The 22,230-nt window shown below is 35.2% G+C and overlaps 1 pseudogene; it reads right to left on the reverse strand.

Moving 5' to 3' along the window:
• LOC100524725 lies at positions 19,915–20,848 on the reverse strand (annotated as a pseudogene).

A 22,230-nucleotide genomic window follows, 5' to 3' on the forward strand; every position in this document is an offset into this window, starting at 1 on the left:
GTCTTGCATCATCTTCAGCATAACAGTCTTTTTCCTGGTCACTTAGCTGTTTTTCAGGGTTTTTTTCTTTCTCCCTTCTCTGAGTTACAGTTCTCTGTCTTTTCATTTTTATAGGTCTTTGGTGTGGTGAGATGGGATTAAGATGTCCAAATAGAAGGACTGGATCTCAACTGCTCTCCTAAAAAAAACAAAATTTACAACCTATTGCTCAGCAATCTTCAACCAAATGGACTGGGAACTTTCAGAAAGATATCCTACTCCAGAAGACAAAGAGGATACCACATCCAGAGGTAAGAGGGGCGATTATGTGATATAAGCAACCCCATATCTCCCGGGTGGGAAGCCCCACAGACTTGAATGTAACTTGTTCACAGAGACTCACATATAAGAGTGTGAGTTCTGAGTCCCACATCAAGCCTCCATGTGTGGGGATCTGGCACTGAGAGAAAGAGCCCACAGAGCATCTGGTGTTGAAGACCAGTGGGATTTGTGTGCAGGAGCTCCATTGGACTGAGGGAAATGGAGACCCCAGTCTTAAAAGGCATACACAGACTTTCATGTGCACTGGGTCCCAGGGCAAAGCAAAGTCTTCACAGGAATCTGGGTCAGACTTGACTATGGTTCTTGGAGGACCCCCTGGGAAAACAGGGGTGAGTGTGGCTTGTTGTGGGGGAAGGACGTTGAAAGTAAAGCTCTTGGGAATATTCATCCTCATGCCTTTCTCTGGAGGTGGCCATTTTTGGAACATCTAGCCCTACCCATCAGCACTGAGAAGTCCCAGGCCAAACAACAATCCAGGTGGGATCACAGCCCTTCCCCCAGTAAACAGGCTGACTAAAGACCCCCCAGGCACACAGCTGCCTCTAATCTCACCCAGAAACAATGCCCAACCCACAAGAGGGATAGGAATCAGCTCTACCTACCAGTGGGCAGGCATCAGTCCCTTCCATCAGGAAGCCTACAGCAAGCCCTCATACCAACTTCAGCCACAAGGGGTCATATGCCAGCAGTAAGAGAGGCTACAGCTCTTATCTGTAAAAAGAATTTTATATTTTTAGATGTTACATTTAACTCTTTAATCCATTTTTATTTTATTTTTGTATATGGTGTGAGAAAGTAGTCCAGTTTGATTTTTTTTGTGCATGTGGCTCTCCAGTTTTCATACAATTTATTGAAGAGGCTGTCTTTTCCCCACTGTGTATTCTTGCCCACTTTGTTTTAGATTAATTGACCATATAAGCATGGATTTACTTCTGGGCTCTCTATTCTCTTCCATTGATCTGTGTGTCTTTTTTTGTGCCAGTACCATTTTTTTTTTTGATTGATGTAGCTTTGTAGTGTAGTTTGAGATCAGGGAACATGATACCTCTAGCTTTGTTCTTCTTTCTCAAGATTGCATTGACATTTTGGTGTCTTTTGTGTTTCCAAACACACTTTGAAATTATTTGATCTAATTCTGTGAAAAATATCGTGGGTATTTTAATAAAGATTGAATTGAATTCCTAGATTCTCCTTAGTAGTATGCTCATATTAACAATATTAATTCCTCCATTCTATAAGCACTGATATCTTTCCATTTATCTGTCATCTTCAATTTCTTTCATCTGTATCTTATAGCTTTCTGCGTAACAAGTCTTTTACCTTCTTGGTTAGATTTCTTTCTAGGTATTTTATTTTTTTGTGTAATTGTAAATGGGATGGTTTTCTTAATTTCTGTTTCTCATAATTCATTTTAGTGCATAAAACAACGTAATTTCTGCATATTAATTTTGTATCCCTTACAGAATTTATTCTAATGGTTTTCGGTTATGTCTTTAGGATGTTTTTGTGTGTGTGCCCATGGAATGTGGAAGTTCCCAGGCCTGTGCAGTAACTAGAGCCACAGCAGTGACAATGCTAGGTTGTTAACCTCATGAGCCATCAGGGAACTCCTAGGATTTTCTATATATAGTATAACCAGCTGTATATAGTGTCGTCATCAAACAATGACGGTTTTACTGTTTCATTTTCAATTTGCATTGCTTTTAATTATCTTTCTTTTATTATTGCTCTGACTAGAACCTCTGACACTATGCTAAAGAAAAGTGGTAAGAGTGGATATCTTTTGATGAGAGTGTCAAGAAGACATATTTTAGCTCTTCAATGTTGAGTATGATTTTGGCTTTATTTAGATTTTTTGTTTATGACTTCTATCATGTTGATGTATGGTCCCCCTACACCCACTTTGTTGAGAGTTTTTTTTTTTCTAATTGAAGAAGTTGATTTACAGTGTTGTGTTAATTTCTGCTGTACAGCAAAGTGACTGAGTTATATATACATATCTCTGTATGTTTTTTATATTCTATTCCATTATGGTTTATCACAAAACTATTGTATATAGTCTCCTGTGCTATACAGTAGTACCATTTTTATACATTCTTTTTTTTTTTTTTGGTCTTTTTGTCTTTTCTAGGGTCACGCACCCATGGCATATGGAGGATCCCAGGCTAGGGGTTGAATTGGAGCTGTTGCCACCGGCCTATGCCAGAGCCATAGCAATGCCAGATCTGAGCCACATCTGCGACCTACACCACAGCTCAAGGCAATGCCAGATCCTTAACCAACTGAGCGAGGGCAGGGATTGAACCCACAACCTCATGGTTCCTAGTCGGGTTTGTTAACCACTGAGCCCTGACGGGAACTCCTATCCATTCTTTATATAACTATTTGCATCTTCTAACACCAAACCCCCAGTCCATCACTTCCTACCCCCCTCCTCCTTGGTAACCAAAAGTCAGTTCTATATGTCTTTTGATTTCTGATTCATAGATAAGCTAATTAGTGTCATATTTTAGGTTCCACATATAAGTGATATCATAGGGTTTTTGTCTTTTTATGATTTACTTCACTTAGTATGATAATCTCTAATTGCATCAATGTTGCTGCAAATGGCATTATTTCATGTTTTTCATGGCTGAGTGTATATGTACCACATTGTCCTTATCCATTATTCCATATATGGACATTTATGTTGTTTCCATGTCTTGGCTATTGTGAATAGTGCTCCTATGAACATAGGAGTACATGTATCTTTTTGAATTACAGTTTTTTCCAGATATATGACCAGGGGTGGGATTGCTGGATCATATGGTAATTCTATTTTTAGCTGTTTTTTTTTTTTTGAGGAACCTCCATACTGCTTTCATAGTGACTGCATCAGCTTACATTCCCACTAACAGAGTAGAAGGGTTCCTTCTTCTCCACATGCTTTCCAATATTTGTTATAATAGACTCTTTCATAATGGCTATTCTGACTGGTGTGAGATGGTCCTCACTGTAGTTTTGATTTGCATTTCTCTATTAATTAGCAATGTGGAACATCTTTTCTTGTGCCTATCGGCCATACATGTGTCTTCTTTGGAGAAATGTCTATTTAGATGTTCCGCCCATTTTTTGATGGGTTTTTTTGTTTTGTTGAATTGCATAAGCTGTTTTTATATTTTTGGAAATTAAGCCCTTATAGGTCACATCATTTACAATTACTTTCTCCTGTTCTGTAGGCTGTCTTTTTAATTCTGTCTATGGTTTTCTTTGCTGTGCAAAAACTTATACATTTGATTAGATCCCACTGGTTTATTTTTGTTTTTATTTCTGTTGCCTTGGGAGACTGACCCAAGAAAACATTGTTGTAATTAATGTCAGAGAATGTTTTGCCTATGATCTCTTCCAGGAGTTTTATGGTGTCATGTCTTACATTAAGTCTTTAAGCCATTTTGCATTTATTTTTGTGTATAGTGTGTGAAGGTATGTTCTAGTTTCATTGATTTACATACAGCTGCCCAACTTTCTTAGCACCACTTACTCAAGTGTCTGTCTTTTCCCCACTGTACATTCTTGCCTTCTTTTTCAAATATTATTGACTCTAGGTATTCAGGTTTATTTCTGGACTCTCTGTTCTGCTCCATTGATCCATATGTCTATTTTTGTGCTAGTACCACACTGTTTTGATTGCTATAGCTTTGTAATATAGTCTTAAGTCTGGGAGGGTTATACCTCATGCTTTGTTCTTTTTCCTCCCGATTGCTTTGGAAATTCTTGATCTTTTATGGTTCCATATAAATAATATTTGTTCTAGTTCTGTGAAAAATGTCATCAGTAATTTTATAGGATCACATTAAATCTGTAGATTGTTTTGAGTAATATGGCCGTTTTAACAATATTAATTCTTCCAATCCAAGAGCAAGAGACACTTTTCCATTTCTTTGAATCATCTTTAATTTTCTTTACTAATGTTTTACAGTTCCGAGCATATAAGTCTTTCACCTCCTTAACCAGGTTTATTCTAAATATTTTTTTGGGTGCAATTTTAAAAGGTATTGATTTTTACATTCACTTTCTGATATTTCCTTATTATTGTAAAGAAATAAAACTAATTTCTGTACATTAATCTTGTATCCTGCTACCTTATTGAATTTATCAATTCTGGTAGCTTAATGCATTTTTTATGTATAGTATCATGCCGTCTGCATGTAATGACAATGTTGCCTCTTCCCTACCAATTTGGATAAGTTTTATTTATTTTCCTTGTCTGGTTCTGTGACTAGGACTTCCAACACTATGTTAAATAGAAGTGATGAGAGTGGGCATCCTTGTTTTGTTCCAAATTTTAGCAGGAAGGTGTTAAGCTTTTTACTGTTTAGCATATTTGGCTGTAGGTTTGTCATAAATAGCTTTTATTATGGTTAAATATTTTCTCTCTATATGCATTTTGGTAAGTGTTTTTATCATGAATGGATATTGAATTTTATCAGATGTTTTTCTGCATCTATGGAGATTATCATGTGTTTTTTTGACTTTTCTTTTGTTAATGTTTTGTATGACATTGATTGATTTGCATATGTTGAACCATCATCATGAACTTGGGATGAATCCCACTTGGTAATGGTGTATGATCTCTTGTGTATTGTTGGATTTCGTTGGCTAAAATTTTGCCAGTGAAGCCATCTGGTCCTGGACTTTTGTTGGTAAGGAATTTTCATTACAATTGCTATTATTATTACAGATTCTATTTCACTTGGTGATTGGTATATTAAAATTATCTATTTCTTCTTGATTCAGATTTTGTGGGCTGTATGTTTCTAGAAATGTCCATTTTCTCTTGGTTGTCAAATTTGTTGGTGTATAATTGTTCACACTATTATTTTATGGGTTTTCTTTTTTTGTACTTCTGCAGTATCAGCTGATATTTCTCCTTTTTAATTTTTAATTTTGTTTATTTGTGGTCTCTTTCTTTTTGGTAAGCCTGGATAGAGGTCTGTCAATTTTGTTTACCCTTTCAAAGAATCACCTTTATTTTAGTTGATTTTTTTCTATTGTTTTAAATCTCTTTTATTGTTGAGAGTTTTTATCAAATGGATATTGAATTTTGTCAAAAAGTTTTTCTGCATTCTCTTGAGATTACCATATGATTTTTGTTCTTTTATTTATGTGCTATCTTACATTGATTGATTTTCAGATATATAGAACCATTCTTGAATCACTGGGACAAATTCTCCCTGATTATAGCTTATGATCCTTTTAATGTTTTGTTGAATTCAGTTTGCTAATATTTTATTGATGATATTTACATATAGGTCCATCTATGATATCACCCTGTAATTTAGTGTTTTTATGGTAACTTTGGTTTTGGTGACATGGTGATACTGGCCTAATAATTGAATTCAGAAGCATTCCTTCCTCTGCAATATTTTGAAATAGCTTGAGAAGGATAAGTATTAATTCTTCTTAAATGTATAGTAGAATTCACTGTGAAGCCACTGGTCTGAGACTTTTACTTGTTGGAGTTGATTTATTTTAATTACTAGTAATTAGTCTGTGCTTATTTTCTATTTTTTCCTGATTCATTCGTGGGACATTGTTTCTAGCAACTTACACATTTCTTCTAAGTTGTGCATTCATTGTTATATAATTGTTCATAGTAATTTCTTATGATATGTTATATTTCTGGGGTGTTACTTGCAAATTCTCTTTCATTTCTGATATTATCTACTTGGGCCTTCTCTCCTTTTTGTCTTGATGAATCTGTCTAAAAGTTTATCAATTTTGTTCATCTTTTCAAAGAACCAGCTCTCTGTTTCATTGATCTTTTATATTGCTTTTTGAGGCTCTATTTCATTTATTTCTTCTCTGAGAAATAATGACTCCTTTCCCTCCACTCAAATTGGGTTTTCTCCATTCTTATTATTCTAGTTTCTTTAGGTGTAAGCTTAGATTGTTTGAGATTTTTTTCCTTGTTTCCTGAGATAGGTTCCATCACTGTAAACTTCACTTTTAGAACTGTTTTTACTGCTTTTCGGATTCTTTTTTTAATCTGTAATTTTTGACATTTTAATTATAATATATCTTGGTGTGGACCTCTTTGGATTCAACTTGTTTGAAGCTTTCTGTGATTCCTGGATCTGGATGTCTCTTTCTTTTCAAAGATTAGGGAAGTTTTCCACTCTTAGCTCTTTAAATAAGTTCTTTGTCCCTTTCTCTCTTCTCATTCTTGGACCCTTATAATGTGAGCATTTGTAGGTTTGATGTTGTTTCAGAGAGCTCATAAAATATCTTCATTTAAAACTTCTTTTCCTTTTTTTCTGCTCAGCTTGGATGATTTCCACTACTTTGTCTTCCATTTCACTGATCCATTCCTCTATATCATTGAATCTACTGTTTATTCCTTCTAGTGTATTTTTAATCTTAATGATTGTATTGTTCATATCATTGTTTTTTATTACTTTCTAATTCTGTGTTATACCTTTCAGTGTGTTCATCTATTCCTCTCCTTAATTCATTGAGCATCTTTATGATCATTACCTAGAACTCATTATTGGGTAGATTGCTTACCTCTCCTTTTTAAAGTCTTACTCTGACATTTTGTCTTATTCCTTCATTTGAAACAGATTCCTCTGTCTCATCATTTTTCATAAATCTCTATGGTCGTTTATACATATTAGGTAGATTGGCTACATTTCTCAATCTTAGAGAGGTAGCCTTATGTAATAAATGTCCTGCTGGGCCCAGCACTACACTTTTCTCTGGTCGACAGAACTCTAGGTGTTGCTCTAGGTTTCCCCCTGTGTGTGCCCTTCTGTTTTAGCAGGACTGACTGCTTCAGGCACAATGGTAGATGAGGCTAGCTTCCAGGCCCTGTCTCTGGCAGTGGCTTCTGACTTTCTGGTGGGTAAGCCCAGTCCTATTATAGCTGGCTTAATGGCCTTTGGGTTCTTAGGTATGTTGCAGGCTTGCTGGCAGGCAGGACCAAGGTCTGGCACAGTGTCTGAATGGCCTGGGGGCTGGTGCTATACTGCTGGTGGCCAGGCTCAGGTCCCAAGGCAGCTGATTGCTGGGCTCCAGAGGCACAGGACTAGTACTGGCCGTTAGCTCTACTACTTAACTTAAATTATTATTTTTATACACTAAGACAATAATTAAGAAATGTCCTAGCTTCATAATTTTGCTTTTGGTACACCAATAACCTTCCATTAAATATTTTTCTCACAAATCCAAGATTAATATAAATATTGTAGAACATTAAATTAATCCAATGATTTCATGAATATTTGTTTTGTATGAAATTATAATGCAGAGAAAGTAGGTCAATTTCTCGATAAAAAGCTACATGAAGAAAAAATTCAAAACTGCTTTCAAACAAACTTTTTCTTCAAATTTACAAATTTTTTGATCATTCTAAATAATATTTGAATTGGAAAATTTCTTAACTTCTGTTTATTTAAATTTTATGAATTTAAAACAATTGAAGAATAATTGTATCTGTATAATTAAAGCTACTTATTAACAAATTTCATGAAAATACCAATATTCAGTTTTTGAAAATAAAAAAGCAAATATTGACATTTAACTATACCAGCAGAGATATATTATATATCAAAACATTAAAGTTTTATTCCCCAGAACCATGATGTTTGACTGACATATTTGGTGTGTTTCATGTAATAAAATTGGTGCTACTAAATGCTCATACTCTTAAGGCTTTATTGACTACCCCCATGAAGATATAACAAAGTATTCAAAGTGATATGATCTTTGCGTGCAGCAAGAAACAGATAATTTTATAGGGTATTGCTAAATAACTTGCTAAGTCATCATGTTGAAGGGAAACTCAGCAGAACTGTGAAGAGAGTAATACTGTTCTGATATTAATAACTCCTCCTTTTCTGTCCACATTGCTTTCAATATATGCTATCAATGACCTCGTTAATCTTTTTTGTGCCAAAGTTCCTTCAGTAAGCTAACCTCTCACATGAGAATCCCATAGAAGACCTTGAATAAGGAAAATTTTACATGAATGCATGTTTAATAATAAAAGTGCAACCATATTGGCAGGCCCATTGTGTCAGAGGCTGGTAGACATGGTCCACAGAAGGAAGTTGTAATTTACTGCCTCTTAGGTAATAGCTTGTTGTACCTGTTTATGTCCTTGTACTTTTCAAAGTTGTATTTTATTTCAACTAATTGGAGCTGTTGTAAAATAAAAAGCCTGGTATGATTTACTGCTAGGCTTGCATGTTGCCCTTTAAAAATGCCAAGTGGGAGAGAAAAATTGGAAAGAAAATCTATACACTGGAAAGCAGGTTAGGGGAGCTACTGTCAGGCTGAGTGAAAAGTCAGCTACTTAGTTTTAGAACTTCAGTAGAGACTAAAAGTATATTTAAGAATACATTTTTCAAAAATACATTAATAAGAATTCTGTTTTATATTAAGAAAACAATTTCTCTCTTAAACTAGAGGAACTGTGTAAACACCTGCAAGATCTAGCTAAATCTATGCCACTAACTGCCTCTAATAGAACTATTGCAAGAAGCAGATATATACTCATTAAATATAGCTGAAAATCATATCATTAGCACAGATATTTCATGCATGAATTATCTCATCCAAAGCAAAATCAAGGCTTTTCAGCAAGCACTTTATAATCCATAAAATTTTGTTGATGCTTATTAACAAGATACCAATTTCAAGTCATCAGCTAACTTAAGGTCTCATTGATGCAGTTGAGGTTTGAAATTTTTAACAGCATAGTGCCTTATCTTGAACTAAAAAGTAATCTGCATTTTTCTTTTTTGACAGCCTGAACTTGTATTTCATAGAAGAGCTGAATGTAAATTATAGAATGTCAAATTTTAGTTATATAGATGATATGTTTAAAAAGAGAAGTTGGCTATTTTTGTTTGTTTGTTTTTCATTTGCAATCTCCTAAACATTGAAGATGTTCAGGAGATGATTTGGAAAAGTTGCTCAAGGTACAAGCCAATCCTCTTTAAGATATTTCTAAATGCCTTCATAACCTAACCTAGTTAATGAAATTCTCTAAACTTTAACTCAAATATTCAATAATAATTGATGTGAGTACAACCAAAATATATTTTCAAGCTAATAAAGAGTGAAGTACATCTTTTAAGTAGATTTTCCATACATAAATATTGGAAGATACAAAGTAGCACATTCTTACTTGATATCTGTGTTCAATATGTAATATATATTTGGGGGCCAGAATATCTTATTTTGGAGTCCATGAATCTTGGATTTTTGTTGATTAAATTCAAACAGTATGTGAATTGGGATAGAGAAAATGACATCTCTATTTTTCTTATCCTCTAACTGAAAGTTAACATTTCTGTTCCTTTTTAAAGTAGGCAACAGACCACTGTAATATTGGCCATATTTAATGACTTTGACAGAGATAGACAACACAGTATTGTGTCAAAACAAAAGTTGCTATAACTATATTAAAATAAATTTTTCCTCATCTTATTTCAAAATTGTGATAATTTTAGACCTGATGCTAAATCTTATTACCAAATGTGTTAAAAGAAAGCAAGTATATTACTATATTATAAACATGTAGAGATATTTTGATAGCTGTATTTCAATATAACTTTTTATTTGTAAATGAGTATATATAATTATATGTATTATATAATCAAGTAATAATTAAATGTTATATATAATATACAGTTTTATGTATAATTATAAAGCTGAGCTATATATAACACATATATACATATATCTGACACATAGTATTTGCTATTGTTACCAGCTTTAGAAACTTCGTAATTCTACTGCATATACTGAGGATAAGTTTCCCTGAAACTTAGCCATGTAAGATAGGATGTTATGTGTAACAAAAATTAAACCTAGATGGGATAATTATTTTAGAAATCTAAAAGTTAGAAAATAGTGTTCTCAAGTGTTCATCTAGGATGGCTTCATGGAGGTGAGGTTTGATAGAGGAAATCCTATGGTGTTCTCAAATTTGTTTTTATTTTTATTTTAATTTATTTTATTTTTTAATTATTTGCTATTATCCTTTTAAATAGTTATTTCCCCAAAACAATTGTTTTTCTACTGTACAGCATGGTGACCCAGTTACACATACATGTATACATTCTATTTTCTAACATTATCATGCTCCGTCATAAGGGACTAGACATAGTTCCCAGTGCTACACAGCAGGATCTCATTGCTAATCCATTCCAAAGGCAATAATTTGTATCAACCCCAAGCTCCCCAACCACCCCACTCCCTTCCCCCTCCCCCTTGGCAACCACAAGTCTATTCTGCAAGTCCATGATTTTCTTTTCTGTGGAAAGGTTCATTTGTGCCTTATATTAGATTCCAGATATGTGATATCATATGGTATTTGTCTTTCTCTTTCTGACTTACTTCACTCAGTATGAGAGTCTCTAGTTCCATCCATGTTGCTGCAAATGGCATTCTTTTGTTCTTTTTTATGGCTGAGTAGTATTCCACTGTGTATATGTACCACATCTTCCTAATCCAATCATCTGTCAATGGACATTTGGGTTGTTTCCATGTCTTGGCTATTGTGAATAGTACTGCAATGAACATGTGGTTCCATGTGTCATTTTTTAAGGAAAGTTTTGTCTGGATATATGCCCAAGAGTAGGATTGCTGGGTCACATGGTAGTTCTAGGTATAGTTTTCTAAGGTACCTCCATACTGATCTCCATAGTGGTTGTACCAGCTTACATTCCCACCAGCAGTGCAGGAGGGTTCCCTTTTCTCCACACCCCCCCCAGCATTTGTTATTTGTGGACTTCTTAATGATGGCCCTTCTGACTGGTGTGAGGTGGTATCTCATGGTAGTTTTGATTTGCATTTCTCTAATAATCAGGGATGTTGAGCATTTTTTTCATGTGCTTGTTGGTCACCCGTACATCTTCCTTGGAAAAATGTCTGTTGAGGTCTCTTGCCGATTTTTCAATTGGGTTGTTGGCTTTTTTGATGTTGAGTTGCATAAGTTGCTTCTATATACTAAAGATTAAGCCCTTGTAAGTTGCATCATTTGAAACTATTTTCTCCCATTCTGTAAGTTGTTTTGTTTTCTTTTTTGTTTCCTTTGCTGTGCTAAAGCTTGTCAGCTTGATTAGGTCCCATAGGTTAATTTTTGCTTTTATTTCTGTTGCTTTGGGAGACTGACCTCAGAAAACATTTGTAAGGTTGATGTCAGAGAATGTTTTGCCTATGTTCTCCTCCAGGAGTTTGATGGTGTCTTGTCTTATATTTAAGTCTTTCAGCCATTTTGAGTTTATTTTTGTGCATGGTGTGAGGGTGTGTTCTAGTTTCATTGATTTACATGCAGCTGTCCAGGTTTCCCAGCAATGCTTGCTGAAAAGACTGTCTTTTTCCCATTTTATGTTCTTGCCTCTTTTGTCCAAGATTAATTGACCATAGGTGTTTGGGTTTCTTTCTGTGTTCTCTATTCTGTTCCATTGGTCTGTATGTTTGTTTTGGTACTGGTACCACACTGTCTTCATGATTGTAGCTGTGGAATAGTGCCTGAAGTCTGGGAGAGTCTTGCCTCCTGCTTGGTTTTTGTTTGTCAGGATTGTTTTGGCAATACTGGGTCTTTGGTGGTTCCATATGAATTTTTGGATTGTTTGTTCTAGTTCTGTGAAAAATGTCATGAGTAATTTGATAGTGATTGCATTGAATCTGTAGATTGCTTTGGGTAGTACACCCATTTTTGCAATATTAATTTTTCCAATCTAGGAGCATGGAATATCTTTCCATTTTTTACATCTTCTTTGATTTCTTTGATTAAAGTTTTATAGTTCTCGGCATATAGGTCCTTTACCTCCTTGGTCAGGTGTATTTCCAGGTATTTGATTTTTTTGGGGTGAAGTTTTAAAAGGTATTGTGTTTTTGTATTCCTTTTGTAATATTTCATTTTTAGTGTACAGAAATGCGAAATTTCTGAATGCTAATCTTATATCCTGCTACTTTGCTGAATTTGTTGATCAGTTCAAGTAGTTTTTTGGGTTGAGTCCTTAGGGTCTTCCATATTTAGCATCATGTCATCTGCATACATTGACAGTTTTACCTCTTAAAGTTGGATAATTCATAGGGCATTCATGTATTGGTGAATGTAAATCTGGTTTGGATTTTAAGACCATTCTAGGTGGCTTGAAGTGGTACAAAAGGATGAATTACTTCATTTGAAGTCTCAAAATTGCCTATGTAATTACTGCTGTTTCTTGCTATAAAATTAATATTGCTCAAGGAAAGCAATGTGGCATGGTATAGAAAGCTTATGTCATTGAATCAGCTGGACGTTTTTTCAAATCCTGCCTCTGCAGTTTTGGGCAAATTTATTAAATTCTTTAAGTATTTTCATGTGAAATTCTGTTTTCTTAGTCATTCAGAAAATATTTATTATTTGTCTCTTTTGTGGTAGGTACTATGCTTGGCTCTGAAGATAAGGCAAATAAAATATTTAGATCCAAATGAAATCTAATGTCTCTAAAAGAGAAAAGTATACCTACCTCATAGAGTTGTATTGAATATTAGGAGTATTGTAAATTCATGTTGTAATATTGTTAAATGTAAATAAATCAATATATTCAAACTCTATGGCACCATTCCTAGCCTATAGTTGGTCCCCAATAATGGTAGCTGATATTATTGGTTCAAATTCTTAGAGGTATTTTAAGGGTTATCAGGATTCTAATATAGAGCCAGATTTGAAAATCACTGATCTAGAGCAGTGGTTCTGAAACTTGACTGCATACTGGAATCATTTGGGGGAGATTACAAACTACTGATCATGGACCCTACCCTCAGAAGTTCTGATTTACTTGAACTCAGGTGTGGCCTGGGCGTGGGCATTTAAAAAGTCTCCTCAGGTAATTATAATGCACAGCCAAGGTTGTGCACTATGGAGAAAATACTAAACACTCAAATCTGCTAAACAGAGTGTGTTTGACCTTTTATTTTCATTTTCTGTCCTAAATCTTTGATGGTGATGTTTATTAGGCATTTTGACAAATGCAACTTGATAATGATAAAACTCTTCATATAGCATAGAATTGGAGAAAATTAAGGAAGATGAGGTTGTTCATTTATCACCTATCATGCATAGTGTTACAGTGATAGAATATGTACAGACAGATTTGTTTACCAAACGGCACTGGAGAATATCTATTTACATCGTAGTGCGAATTATTATTATTATTATGTCATTGTTGTCAGCCTTGTTATCATCATTTCAGCACTATTTACTTAGTTTTACGGCCAGACACTGAGAAAGTGTGTGTATGTATGTGTGTGTGTATACATTCCTCACAACCTATGAGCTATTTTAATATTATCTCATTTAAAGATGAGTTAAAAAAAGATTTATGGTAAATAATTTGACCATGGTAATCAACTTAGTAAGTCTCAAAACTTAGATTTTTAACCAATTCTGCTAGACTTTAAAACATGCATGCTTAATGACTTTATACTGTCTTATAAAGGGATGACTCTTTGCTTATATTTTAGAACTCCTGTTCTGATCAGAAAATATTCCTTCATGCTCTTATGTGTTATCTGGCTTTTGATTTGTTGTTCTTCTAGATTCCCAATATTTATGTATGCTTTCACTGTCACACACAAGCTTGTATTGACCTGTAATTTTATCTCATATTTAGTAACTGCTTTAATATTTCCACAATGGTAAATATGAATATTCTATATTACAAATGAGAAAACTGAGGCTCACAAGTTAGATAACTTGCTGTAGATGACAATTAGTTAGTATTGAAGCGAGGATCAGAACCCATAAATAACAAAGTACACGCTTTCAACCACTACAAAGAAACCATACAACTATTCTATCCAACTCTCCCTTCCATTTAATTTTCCATTCCCTTCACAGACATCCAACAACTATCTGCAAAAGAATCAGGCACTTGGGGCAGGATGGGGTGTGGGTGGGAAGCCATTCTTGGCCTCAATTTCTTAGGAGAAACTGAAGCCCACCAATATAAGATTACACAAAATTTAAAGTTAACTTGATATGAAAACATCAAACTCATATTCTCAAAAGGCACATCTGGTCAGAAGACAGGAAATATTCATTGTTATGCCAATTACTTTGTGCCTCAAGTCATCAAGAAAAATGCTTAATATCATTTGCTACAAGAGTTGAATTCTGAGAAAATTCATTTCAGAGGAGACTAAATAAAAAGGGGAAAATGTTTTTGAGCTTAAAAACGTAAGTGGTAGTTATCTAGAAAATTAATTTACTACTTTATTCTCTAATTGTGTAAAATAAGTGTATGTGTAATGCAACAACTGCCTTTTGGCAGATTGCCATCTCTGAATTGGAATTTAATGTTTTCCTTTCAGTTTTTATCTGAGGATGCTATAAAAAGAAATTCATGACTATACTTGCTATCGTATTTTTCTTGAGGATATATCCACAATATTATTTAATGCCCTGTATAAAGACACATACATGAACACTGGTACATACACACTTCTTTCGCATGTATGTCTATCTTAGTTAAAGGTAAGCTTCCCATGAGTAACTAGTATGCTTTACAATAATGAAAATGGATTAAATTTGGCTTGGAAGTGTTTAAAATGCCAACAGTATTGAAAGTTATTTTCGGAGTTCCCGTCGTGGCGCAGTGGTTAATGAATCCGACCAGGAACCATGAGGTTGCGGGTTTGATCCCTGGCCTTGCTCAGTGGGTTAAGGATCCGGTGTTGCCATGAGCTGTGGTGTAGGTTGCAGACGTGGCTTGGATCCTGAGTTTCTGTGGCTTTGGCGTAGGCCAGTGGCTACAGCTCACCAATTCAACCCCTAGCCTGGGAACCTCCATATGCCATGAGAGCGGCCCAAGAAATGGCAAAAAGACAAAAAAAAAAAAAAAAAAAAAAAAAAGAAAGTTATTTTCATGAATGCAAGGTCACCCATCAAATGTATAGTTGGCTTTTTAATAAAATGAAAATAAAGCAATTACATCTACCATAGCTAGAGAAAATTAATTTCATGGGATTTTTTTTTAACGTTGATGTGCAAAAAAAGCCTTTAATGATTTGCAAACACTAGGTTAAATGAATGTGTATACGCTGTTTTCTTACAGGACTTCTCAACGCCTACTTTAGTGTGCACATTTTTTTTCCCAAAATGAGAATATATTGTGAAATATTTCCTAAGCTTAGTTGACCATTAAACCATTTGTTTATGTGGTTTTCCATAAAACATGGAAGAGAAAATGTTGTTTTAGATATTTTAATGAAAAGGGATTTCTATTTGCACTAAATTAAAGGAAGAGAAACAGTAGAATTGTAGCTTGCTTATTCTGCCCCTTGATACAGATGTTTTGTTTCTAATTACACAAAGATAGCCTTGTTCATTCACAGCTAATCTGGAGAAGGGCCAGATTCCAGGTACATATGGGATAGACATAGATAAGACTCAGACAAAAAGCATCATGGACTTCATCCCCTCTTCCTCTCTTTTTCTTTCTTTCTTTTCTTTTTCTTTTTGTCGTTTTGTTGTTGTTGTTGTTGTTGCTATTTCTTTGGCCGCTCCTGCGGCATATGGAGGTTCCCAGGCTAGGGGTTGAATCAGAGCTGTAGCCACCGGCCTACGCCAGAGCCACAGCAATGCGGGATCCGAGCCGCGTCTGCAACCTACACCACAGCTCACGGCAACGCCGGATCGTTAACCCACTGAGCAAGGGCAGGGGCCCAACCCGCAACCTCATGGTTCCTAGTCGGATTCGTTAACCACTGCGCCACGACGGGAACTCTCTTTCTTTCTTTCTTTCTTTCTTTCTTTCTTTCTTTCTTTCTTTCTTTCTTTCTTTCTTTCTTTCTTTCTTTCTTTCTTATTCTCTTTTTATTTTTTACTGTATAATTTAACTGATACAGTGAATAAACCAGACAAAATTAACATAAGGTGAGTGATATAAGTCAGAATAGTGATTTCTTCTGAGGGAAAGGTACTGATAGGGAGGGACATGAAAGAAACTTCTAAGTGATAAAAATGTGCTCTATCTTGATCTAGATGAAGATTATATATATGTACATACATGTTATATATAAACAGCTTTACATATATATGTAAAAATGTATCAAGCTCTTTACTGAAGATGTGTGTACATTATTGGATATAACCTTTACATCAACAGAATAAAAATTTTAAACTTAGTATCTATCCATCTATCTATATATCCCTCTTTCTCTATTTTCTTCCATTTTTAATACAGATTTATTAATATAGATATTTAAAGAGAGTTCTGCACTGCCCTCGCAACCATATCAACACAGAGAATGAAGGAATGAGTACACATGGATAAACAGTATTTGGAGATTTGCACATGTATTTAGCACTTACTGTTAGAGAATGGCAGGGTAGTGGGAGCAGTCCATCCCACTGAGGAGAAAGATTTATCAATGACAATATTTAGACTTGCTGGCACATGGTGATATTAACAAGGACAACAACTTTCAGGAATGTAATCATCGTTTTTAAATTCTCCAAAATTGATACACTCCCTCTCTGCCTGTACCCAGAGAGGACCACGTCCAATACCCTGTACTTGGTATCTCACTGCTAATTTGTCTTCAAATAAATCTTCACTTAAGACATTAAATTGCTAACAGACTTCTACAAAGTAATGATTAATGTATACATCTTTCAAAAACATTTAAATCATGAGTTCCTGTCATGGCTCAGTTGTTAACGAACCCGACTAGCATCCATGAAAATGCAGGTTCAATCCCTGGCCTCACTCAGTGCGTTAAGTATCTGGTGTTGCCATGAGCTGTGGTGTAGGTCACAGACGTGGCTTGGACCCCACATTGCTGTGGTTGTGGCATAGGCTACAGCTCCAAATCAACCCCTAGCCTGGAACATCCATATGCCCTAAAAGGACAAAAAATTCAAAAAAAAATTAAAAACATTTAAATCAAGTCTCTGCCAATACTCAACATTTTCACATATGTTAAGATTTATCATTCAAAACTTAAAATATATGGACAAATTTGGAAAAAACTGAAAAAATACTGAAAAGTATTAAGTATGGCATGAATCTTACCATGGAAATGAGTACTTATAAACATTGGCATGCTTATTTTGAAATTGACCCAGTTAAACCTATTAAAATTAAGCACCCTAGAAATTTCAGTTGTATAAATTTATCCCAATATGGTCACATCCTTTTTTAAAGTAATACTTAAATTGATTACAACTTGTATCTCTCACTTCTTATATTTTAAGTGTATAATATATTTAAAGTGGACCAAATTATGTCCTTAGCTGGATAACAGCTGAAGAGGACTATTGTTAATTGACCTCCTCTAGGCTATCTCTATCGCTTCTCTGCTACAACTCTAATTTGAGCTGATTGAAGGCCTTGTAATTTTTCTCTCACCAGAGCCTTTCACTGGCTTTGTGTTATGTCCTCTAGTCCCTGTTCCAAAATTACTTTTGCCCCAATGATTACTTCCTCTCTTGCTTCTCAAAAAGAAATGACATAGTACAAGCCTATTACTCTTTTTATACGGATAAAATTGGGGGAAAAAACCCCTCAGGTCCTGTTAGAGAAGTAAAAGTTTCAAATGTTTTTCTTCAACATCACTTACCCATCCAGAATGTAAAAAGGAAAGTAGTGGTATTTTATTGGGAGTAATATAAATATAGAAAACATAATACCTATAGTAGTAATTGATGATAGGATAAAGGCCAATGATAATTAGGAAATAAAAGAAAAATTTGTATTTTTCATTATTAAGGAAACTCTGATATTAATATTCTAAAGTTTAGATATCAGCTGCTTAGGTTAACTCTCTAGAATTTCAGATAGTATTGAGCAGGACCAGGATGTTAACAAAATTCTTAGGAGTTAATCATATATATCTTAATTTGAACTATAGTACACTACCTTGAAGTTTAATAGTTAAAGGGAACAAGGCAACTTCCTTCCATCTGTGACTAGTGCCACTCAATTTCATATATTCAGTTCTGAAACTCTGCAAGAGAAATGAAGCCTTACTGAATTTTTTTATGTTCTTAGAGGTATCATGGTTTAATTCTTCATACCCACAGCCTACTAATACCTGCCTTAAATGTGCTTCAACTCAGAATTATATTAGGAGTTCCCGTTGTGGCTCAGTAGTTAATGAATCCGACTGGTTTACATGAGGATGAGGGTTTGGTCGCTGGCTTCGCTCAGTGGGTTAAGGATTCTGTGTTGCCATGAGCTGTGGTGTAGGTCATAGATGCGGCCTGGATCCCATGTTGCCGAGGCTGTGGCACAGGCTGGCAGCTATCGCTCCAATTCCACCCCTAGCCTGGGAACTTCCATGTGCTGCATATGTGGCCCTAAAAAGACAAAAAAAAATTACATTTAAACACAAATTTTTCTTTACTAGCTACTAACTTTTTTTTTTTAAATTGATCTTTCTTCTCTATGTGTATAAGTATGTTTTATGAAAGTTTTGGAATATGAACATGTATCCTAAAAATATTTTTCTTTCTAGTTTTGGCTCAATGTAGTAAACATTTACTGAATGTTTATAAAAGCAAGGAGAGGCACCTTTTCTCTCTATCCACTGTATTAAATTAAAACTATATAAAGTTTCAATTGCTCTCTCTACTGTGTACATCAGTATTGGCAACCACAATTTTCTCAAACATCCAATCATATTAATTGCAGCAACTGATTCTTATTTTTAAACTCTGGTTGGTTTTAATGTGTAAACTTTATTCAAAGAATTGCATCTTTATATATCTTCTAAAGAGTAGAATTCAAATTTACTGGTAATTTTTTTCTTGTAGAAAACTATGCTTAGAGAAGACCTTGAAATTGTTAATAACCCCTCTTCAATTAGAAGTCATAGATTAGAATTCTGTGAGCATACTTGTCAAGTGATTTCTCTCTCCTCTAAGTAGTAGTATGTAGAAATAGAAACCCAAACCAAACCAAACCAAACACAAATGTTTTACTAAATTCCAGGGATGGAAAAAGATAGTTATTGGCTCCAATTCTATATAACACTCCTATTTTAAATAAATGATAGTGACTTCTTATTTTGCAGATTCAAGTTGTGAGATTTTTCCTAATCAAGCAGGGTGGGATATGTAAATAGAAACAGACACGCATACACACATCATAATAGTGCAGGATTCCTTTGGAATCAGATTTTGATTCTATTCTTGTATCTGTAATTTTCCAACTTCAAGTAACTTTACTAAGTATTTTCTAATCTATAAAATGGAGATAATATGCATAGTTCACTGGGTTATCATGAAAAGTAAACAAAACAAAATGTGTGTAGCAGAGTGATAATATATCACTTGAACAGTTAATAAAATTTCTCTCATGAAAGGAACTGTATTTAGAAAAAGCAATTTATTTAGGCTAGGTGCAGTGTATTTTCTATCGATGGTACATGACAAGGCAAGGATCACTAAGACCCTCCCCTTTGTTAGGAGGTCTGGAATGGAAAGATTCAGATATTCTCAGTATGTTTGGGAGTCAAGTTGGGTGAAGGACTCCCCAGCAGCTGAGGGCCTTTCTCATGCTCTTGCTGGGTGTGGAGGTCCAGGAGGACCTTATTCCTCAGAGTCTATGTGGACATAAAGCCCACTACTCTGTCACTATAGCCAAATTCATTGTCATACCAGTAAATGAGCTTGACAAAGTAGTTGTTGATGGTAATGCCAGCCTTCGCAACTAAGGAAGGAGAGTGGGGGTCACTGCTAAATCCACAGGAGAAGACTTGGTCCTCAGTGTAGTCCAGGGTGGTTTTTAGGGCGGCTTCCAATGACTGCTTCAACTCTTCTCAATGCCATCATATTTAGCAGCTTTCTCTAGGCAGCAGCTCAGATCAACATCAAAATCATTAAGAGTAGGGATAGGGAAGATCATGCCAGTGAACTTCCTATTTAGACTTCTTAGTGCCCATAGAAGCAAGAATGATGTTCTGGGTAGTCCCTTATCCATCATAGCACAGTTTCCCAGGGGGCATATCCATGGTCTTCTGGGTGGCAGTGATGGTATGAAATGTGGCCATGAGTCCCCCCACAATGACACTGGCCAGGGGTGCCAAACAGATGGTAGTACAGGAGGTGTTGCTGATCTTCCTGAGGGAGTTGTACTTCTTAAGGTTCGTGCTCATCACAAATATTGGGAACCAGCAGAAGGGACAGAGATTGTTCTACCCTTTTGCCTCTACACTTCATGTGAGCCCCAGCCATCTCCAAGGTAGTAAAGACACCAGTGGACTCTACAACATACTCAGCAGCAGCAGCACCCTATTTGATGTTGGCAGGATGCTGGAAAATGGAGACGGGCTTTCCAGCGATGACAGGCTTCCCCATCTTAGACTGGACTGTGCTATTGAACTTGCCATGGGTGGAGTCACACAGGAACAGCAGAACTTTGAAGTTGAGGTCAATGAAGCAGTTATCATAGGCAATATTCACTTTGCCATAGTTGAAAGCAGCCCTGGTGACCAGGTGCCTGAAACAGCCAAATTCATTTATTTTGACTTTCACCATTGTGTCTCAGGGTCATGGCTGGCATTGCACAAGAAGATGTGACTGTTTAATGGGGAGGAGCAGAGACTAACTATTTATTTATCTATGAAGATAAGATCCTAAAATTATGTTTTAGAAAATGGCAATTAAAAAAATCAAAACTAATTTCATGGCATTGTGGTCAGCGAAGATGCTTGAGATAATTTTTATGCTCCTAAATTTCTTGAGGTTAGTTTTGTGTCCCAATATGTGGTCGATTCTCGAGAATGTTCCATGAGCATTTGAGAAGAATGTGTATTCTGATTTTTTTTGGATGTAGTGTCCTGAAGATATCAATTAAGTCTAACTTTTCTATTGTTTCCTTTAGGATCTCTGTTGCTTTATTGGTTTTCTGTCTAGAGGATCTGTCCATTGATGTGAGGGGGGTATTAAGGTCTCTTACTATGATTGTATTCTCATCAATATCTCCCTTGATGTCTGTTAATATTTGATGTATGTATCTGGATGCTCCTATATTTGGGGCATATATGTTGACGATAGTAACATCCTCTCCTTGGATGGATCCCTTAATCATTAAGAGTGTCCTTCTTTGTCTTTCTTTATGTCTTTTGTTTTAAAGTCTATTTTGTCTGATATGAGTGTTGCGACTCCTGCTTTCAGAAAAGAAAATCATGGACTTGGAGAAGAGACTTGTGGCTGCCTGATGGGAGGGGGAGGGAGTGGGAGGGATTGGGAGCTTGGGTTTATCAGACACAACTTAGAATAGATTTACAAGGAGATCCTGCTGAATAACATTGAGAACTTTGTCTAGATACTCATGTTGCAACAGAACAAAGGGTGGGGGAAAAATGTAATTGTAATGTATACATATAAGGATAACCTGACCCCTTTGCTGTACAGTGGGAAAATAAAAAAATTATTAAAAAAAAGAATAAGCATATTATCTTAAAAACAATGCCTTCTGTTATTAAAAAGAACATGAGTTTTATGTCCCCATTAACTATACCAGCCTGTGAAAGATAAAATAAATTTCTGTGAATAAAGTTTAGTATAAGAACATCTTAAAAAATAATAATGATGAATTAAAAAAAATCAAAACTCTGCTTGAGAAGTGATTCAATTTTATGGGTCATGAAAGATAAAGAAATGGAGAGATAATCAGTTGAAATTACAGAATTCTGAACTATGGAGAAGGTGGTTACTCAAAATGTTCAGTGTTAGGGTGGCCAAAGGCTTTTAAGAACAAAATAACTTAAGTTCTGGTATTCTCACCATGTAAAATCCTTCTACCTCCTCAAACCTTTAGTAAAGTATGCTACACATAAGCATAACTTTTGTAAATAGTTATTGTAAATGGTTTAGTACAGAGAAGAAAAAAATACTGGTATGCTATTAGAGAATAA

The sequence above is a fragment of the Sus scrofa genome, chromosome X (genome assembly GCF_000003025.6).
Source record: "Sus scrofa isolate TJ Tabasco breed Duroc chromosome X, Sscrofa11.1, whole genome shotgun sequence".
NCBI lineage: Eukaryota > Metazoa > Chordata > Mammalia > Artiodactyla > Suidae > Sus > Sus scrofa.